Source organism: Bufo bufo, chromosome 8 (genome assembly GCF_905171765.1).
Source record: "Bufo bufo chromosome 8, aBufBuf1.1, whole genome shotgun sequence".
Taxonomy (NCBI): Eukaryota; Metazoa; Chordata; class Amphibia; order Anura; family Bufonidae; genus Bufo; species Bufo bufo.
The window spans coordinates 211,566,075-211,572,987 of NC_053396.1; the positions used below are offsets into that span (position 1 = coordinate 211,566,075).

Sequence of the window (6,913 nt, forward strand, 5' to 3'; positions counted from 1 at the left end):
TACTGTGTACTGGTAAGTTCCTGAGCATGTCGTCCTCCACACCGCTCCACTGTAAGACACGAGATAGTAAAGATCATTTTTTAAAGAATTATAAATAAAAAAAGATGTAAAATGAGCGGAGCTGAGTGTATTGTGGTCACGTATGGTTATTTCTGCACAAATATTTAGAGACGCTTTCAGGGAAGGGAATGAGAAATTAAATATATAAAGGAAGGACTTACGGCTCTTTCAGACGAGCGTGTGCAGTCTGGAAATCACACGCCGCGCGTAAGCGGGATCCACCGCTCTGGACCCCGCTCGTCTTGCAGGAGCGCACGGCATTATACTGATTTATAATGCTATGTGCCTCTGCGTGACCTTATGCTACAGAATCATAGTGGCAGCATTATTTCAGTATGATCCGGTAGAAGGAAGGTCATACGGAGGCATATAGCATTATAAATCAGTATCAGGGCTCATGCCCACCAGCGTAAGCGCTCAGTGCCCGTGCTGCGGACCGCGGACCACTTGAATGGGGTCCGCGATCCGCATCCAACGGTGCATGCATGCACTACTTTTTTGCGGAACGGAAGCACGTAAAGGAACCCCACGGAAGCTTCCGTTCCGCATCTCCGGATTTGCAGACCCATTCAAGTGAATGGGTCCGCATTCGTGATGCGGAATGCACACTGCCGGTGCCCCGTGTATTCCGAAACACGGCCACGGCGGGGCAACGGCCGTGGGCATGAGCACTAATGCAGTGCACTCCTGCAAGACGAGCAGAACGGTGGATCGCGCTCACACACTGAGCACGATTTCCGGACTACACACGTTTGCCTGAAACAGCCCTAGGTCTACACGACAACATTTGTCGCGCTACATTTTGTTGCAGCAATGTCGCGCGACAATTTTTATAATGGCAGTCTATGGTGATTCGCAGCATGTTGCAGTGCCACACCATAGACTGCCATTATAAAAATTATCGCGCGACAAATGTTGCAGTGCAGTTGTTCCCTATCTGTCGTGCGACCAATGTCGTCGTGTAGACCTAGCCTTAAACTTCTCCTTCCTACTGGATCCAATTCTTGACTGCCACCGTGTGTAACACCAGTTTTTTTTCACTGTTGAGGGACATTTTTTTGTGTTAATGGTGTTTTTTTTTTTTTTTTTTACTAATTATAGCATGCTCTGGGTCTGGTGTTTTTTCCTTACTGTCTGGTGTTTATCTTCATAGACCTCCATTAGTTTTTATGCAGCTTTAAAAAAATATATATATGCATATGCAATTTGTGTTGGCATTTTTTTCAACCAACGCTTTGCAGAGGGAGTGACATTGAAGAAATAGCTGATCATGCAAAAAACACCAATAAATAAACACCAGGTGCTAAAACAGACTATGTGGGCAAAAACACCTAAAAAACACTACAAAAATGCTTATCAATTTAAAGAGGACCTTTCACCGATTCTTACCCTATGAACTAACTATACAGACATGTGGAGCGGCACCCGGGGATCTCACTGCACTTACTATTATCCCCGGGCGCCGCTCCGTTCTGCCGCTATGCCCTCCGGTATCTCCGCTCACTAAGTTATAGTAGGCGGAGATACCAGTCCCTAAGTTATGGTAGGCGGAGTCTACCCTAGCGCTGGCCAATCGCAGCGCAGAGCTCACAGCCTGGGAGGTTATTTTCTCCCAGGCTGTGAGCTCTGCAATGCGATTGGCCAGCGCTAGGGCAGACTCCTCCTACCATAACTTAGGGAACGGAGATACCGGAGGACATAGCAGGAGAACGGAGCGGCGCCCGGGGATAATAGTAAGTGCAGTGAGATCCCCGGGCGCCGCTCTACATGTCTGTATAGTTAGTTCATAGGGTAAGAATCGGTGAAAGGTCCTCTTTAAGGCTTTTTTTTGGGCTTTTTTTGGACCCAGGGACATCACTGCGTGTGAAGGAATCCTTAGGCCAGGTTACACGTGACAAAAAAAAAATAGCAGAAAAGGTGCTGCATTGCTGATTTGAAATCCTCAGCATATCAATGTCTACTGAGGATGTCACCCTCGCAGTCTTGTTGCAGAAACACAGTGGATTTTAAAGGGCATCTGTCAGCAGTTTTGTCCCTATGACACTGGCTGACCTGTTACATGTGCGCTCGGCAGCTGACGGCGTCTGTGTTGGTCCCATGTTCATATGTGCCCGCATTGCTGAGAAAAATTATGTTTAAATCCCGGTAAGCCTCTAGGAGCAACGGAGGCGTTGTCATTACTCCTAGAGGCTCTGCTCTCTCTGCAACTGCCGAACCCTCTCCAGTTTGATTGACAGGGCCAGACATGAGGACATTTACACTGCCTGGCCCTGTCAATCAACGTGCAGAGAGTGCGGCAGTTGCAGAGAGATCAGAGCCTCTAGGAGTAATGACAACGCCCCCATTGCTCCTAGAGGCTCATTTGCATATGATAAAACATTATTTTTCTCAGCAATAAGAATACGAACATTTAACCAACACAGACGCCTTCAGCTGCCGAGCGCACATGTAGCAGGTCAGCCGGTGTCATAGGGACAAAGCTGCTGACAGATGGGCTATAATGCTGGATTTTTAGTCCCAGCCTTAGGCTACATGCACACGACCGTATGTGTTTTGCGGTCCGCAAACGCATGCCATCCGTTTTTTTTTTGCGGGTCCATTTTAACAATGCATAAAACGGACAAGAATAGGACATGTTCTATTTTTTTTGCGGGACTACGGAACGGACATAGTGATGCAGACAACACACAGGGTGCTGTCTGCATTTTTTGCGGACCCATTGAAATTAATTGATCTGCATCCTATCCGCAAAAAAATGGAAACAAACAACGTTCGTGTTTTTTACCTACAATCACAGAGCGGTTAGTGTGGAATGAATATAATGGTCATAGATATAAGAAGGATGTTGGCCCTGATCCTCAGATCGTCAGATGGAAGATAAGCAGCTTCCAGAAAAGTTGATGAAATTGAAAAGGAAAAATAAAAGTTACCTCCAACATAACCCATACACAAGGATCTGAAATAAATAATACCGTGAACAGCACCCCCTGAAATATATACAATGCACCCCCAGATATAAATAATACAACACACTGGGCCCCCATAAACAAAAAACCCTACAAAAAAGGCTAAAATTAGGCAGACTGTCTAGACCTGCAACAAATTTAGGACTTATGCACATAACCGTATGTATTTTGCGGTCTGCAAGCTCTGGATCCGCAAAATACGGGTACTGGCCGCGTGCATCCTGCAATTTCCAAGGGCCCCATTGTCAAAATACCTACTCTTGTCTTCAAAACGGACATGAATAGGATAAGTTCTATGCTTTTGCGGTATGGACTTGCATACAGCACATAGCATGCACATTGCCCCATTTAAATGAATTCCAAATCCAATCCGAAAAAGTATAAAGCGGATCAGATGTGGAAAAACATGCAGTCGTGTGCTTGAGCGCTTATCACCGTGGGTCAGAATGGATGATAAATTCAGCGCACGGCGAGAGACTTTTCTCTGACTTTATACAAACTATAGCCTGGGCTAGACGGTGACATGTGTAGCATGAAAAGGGTACAACTAGACTGCGACATGCGTCACGCAACGTTCATGGTGCCCCAACGTTTTTTGCAATGATAGTCAATTGTTTCGCACTGCGACAGTCGCACAAAAAATCCAACTTGGATTGATTTTTTGCAACTGTCGTGATGCAGTCGCAGCGCAATATCATTGACTATCATTATAAAAATGTGTGACTTTTCTGCAACAAGAAGATCAGTGACACAAGTCCACACGTAGGCCTTGTCTATTGGTTGGCTCAGTTTGAGTCAGGCCACACCCCTTATCAGGCTAAAATAATTTCTCTAAATCTGTGGTCTGGGTAAGGCTGATGACAACATACCTGTCAGGATGGCCGAGCGGTCTAAGGCGCCAGACTCAAGAGGCGACTCTTCCCTACACTGGGTGTTCTGGTCTCCGAATGGAGGCGTGGGTTCAAATCCCACTTCTGACATAAATTTTTCAATGTCGGAAGAAACATTTTTGAAAGATCATTATATGGACATATGTACTATAATCACATACATGATGATCTAATGAACTACTGCTTCTTTCCTTACTAATTTTACCTCTAATAAACTAATTCCATGAGACAATCTACACTCTGAGATATACCATATTTCTAGAGTTATGTAACCAAGATTTATAAAAGTATCTCAGAATACATTATATTGAGGAGATATCCAATTTTATTGAAGACAGGAGGCTCCCATTGTGCATAACTTTCTTTACTACTCCCATTAGCAGCAAGAATAAGTATTATAACAGGTGAAAAGAGTTTTTTCAAAACAGATACTAAATATGTAAATGAGGAAGTCCAGATAGCCAATCAGTGATCTTCTTAGTGTATAAGAGGTGATGATGGTATAGATTCTGCCTCTTTCTTGCTGCTCCCAACCAAAGAAGATACGTATTAGCAGTTTTGTCTTTCTATAGATTACCATTTGTATTTTTTGAAAACATAAATGTAATATTTCAGGTTATTATTTCGATATCTGCATGCGGTGTTACACGGGCGCATTTCCCCAGTCAGGCACCGTATCCTGAGCCACCGTTTTCATTACGGTACTAAGGCTCTCTTCTCTCCCCCTGCTCGCTTTATCAACCTAATTCGGCCTTCCATCTCTTACTGTACCCTCAATCTTACCTCCGTTCTTCCTCCAGTCCCCAGACACCATTTCCTTCCTTTCAAAGCCGAAGTCTCGTGTATCGCGAGACTTCGGGCGCTCCACTCTCTGGACTGTGAGGTGATTGCGCGCGCTTTTCAAATCACCTCAGCGCAGCTAATCACCTCACAGTGTTATAACGTCGGTACAGCTTTCTCCACACCATTAAACATATATATATATTCACATTCTTATATATATCCACTTTCTCCTAGCCAATTGTAAGTATATCTAATACATTTACATTTACATGCTTTCAATTACTTTATACTAGTCTGTATATATATTTATACTGACTGAGTATATGTACTTGAATGTGCGTACTTGTGTACGTACAGGTATAAAACACTCATTTTTTTCCCATTTTCTCTTCTATTCATATTCATATATTTTAGCAACATGAATCCTTCTGAGGAACAAACTAATCCCCAATCCATTCAATCCATTCCCATTGGCTATGAGGTACTAATTTCGGATTCTATCCAACAAATGGTGGATCAATCTGTCTCAAAATCTGTATCCGTGGCAATACAGTCAGCCATGGTATCCATTCAGGACTCCATTTCTAAATCCCTTTCCTTGGTAGTAAACCAAAGGTCCCCTCAAAATTATCCTTCTACCCCGACTGACAACTTCCTCTCAGCGGAAGATTCAATTACGGAACTGGCCAAAGGTTTTAAACAACCGGGCAAAACAACCAAAAAGAGAAGGTTTACAGAAGACCCAAAATCCTACACCCTGGGAAAAGGTCAAAATTCCAAAGAACGTCCGCATAAACCATGCGGCAAGGGTAATGGTGGCGAAAATCCCCACAAAGGACCCTCCACCCGGGAGGAGACTACCAATAGCCAGTAAGAGGGCTAAGTTTATCTCTTACAAAGAAATATCTTCCTCCGCATCATCAGATGATTCTGATTCAATTCTAAAAGACGAATTACCATTTTATTATGAGGATGACTATTCTGAGGATCCTGAGGAATCCTCTTCAACTAGCCAAATCCCAGAATCTTTAATTCTAGACAGTCAGGGTATCCCCTTTTTCAACCCCGACCAGATAAAACACCCTAGATCTGGAGAATGGGTTCCCCAACCTCAAATTTCAAAATGTTTGATGCATTGGGTTAATAAATCCCTGGATAGATCCTCCAGAAACAAATTAAAAGCAGAATGTCCAAGACCCTCTTTGCCACATAAAAAATCCCTAACTCCTGAGTTAGACCCTATCATTTTTAAATATTTAAATAAAACTGGTAAGAACCCCAAAAGAGGTCTGGACAGATCATTTAAACTTTGCCAAGACAAACTTTTAGACTTATTGGGACCCCTCACAAAATATTAGATTTATCAGAACAAGCCGTTATTACAGGCCAACCAGTAGACACGTCAGTCCTTTGTGGCTGGGCCCAAAGAGCCATCTGTTTCTTTGGAAACATTAACTCTGCCCTGAGTGCGGAAAGAAAACGCAATATATTAATGAAATTAGACCCACAACTCACTCATCTGGCCAATTCAGACCCTGATGAGTCGGCTGAAGGCCTCCTATTTGGAGATTCCCTCATCAAGGAGATAGGGAAATTCGTTGGAGTATTTTCCTCCCTCGATAAGGCCAAAACATCCTTAAAGAAAGTGGGTCAACCCAAAATTTTTGCCAGGGCTGGGAAAGGCAGGGGCCGCTTTCCCAGCCGAAACTCACAGTTCAGACAAATTCAGCAGGCTCCCTTCCAACCAGACAGACCTTTCACCTTCACACCATCCACTACACCATTTTTTCCTACCAGAGGACGCCCATGGAGAACCCGAGGCCAGCGAGGTTTCCCTAGATCCAGACCCTCATCAGGTAAGCTCTTCTACCCCAAACTATCCCCACATTCCTCTAGGGGGAAGACTGAAACATTTTTTCCAAACATGGTCTTCTCTAACCTCAGACTCATGGATCCTGAACACCATCTCAGGATATCAGATAGATTTCCAATCCTCTCCCTCACAGAATCACATCCCTCAACCAATACATTTCTCCACTCTAGATCAAGACCTCATAGAGTCAGAGATACTAGATCTTTTCCACAAGAGAGCTATCATTCAGGTACCTCCTCTATCTCCAGGTTTTATCAGCAACATCTTTCTAGTAAAAAAGAAAGACGGAGGTCACAGACCTGTCATAAATTTGAGAACCCTCAACGATTTCGTGACTTATC

The 6,913-nt window shown here is 43.8% G+C and overlaps 1 non-coding gene across 1 annotated transcript; it reads left to right on the plus strand.

Annotated features, from left to right (window-relative positions):
- The first annotated feature begins 3,897 nt into the window (after positions 1-3,897).
- On the plus strand, positions 3,898-4,006 carry TRNAL-CAA. The gene is made up of 2 exons: positions 3,898-3,935; positions 3,961-4,006. It is a non-coding gene; the product is annotated as a tRNA-Leu (tRNA).
- The last annotated feature ends 2,907 nt before the right edge of the window (positions 4,007-6,913 follow it).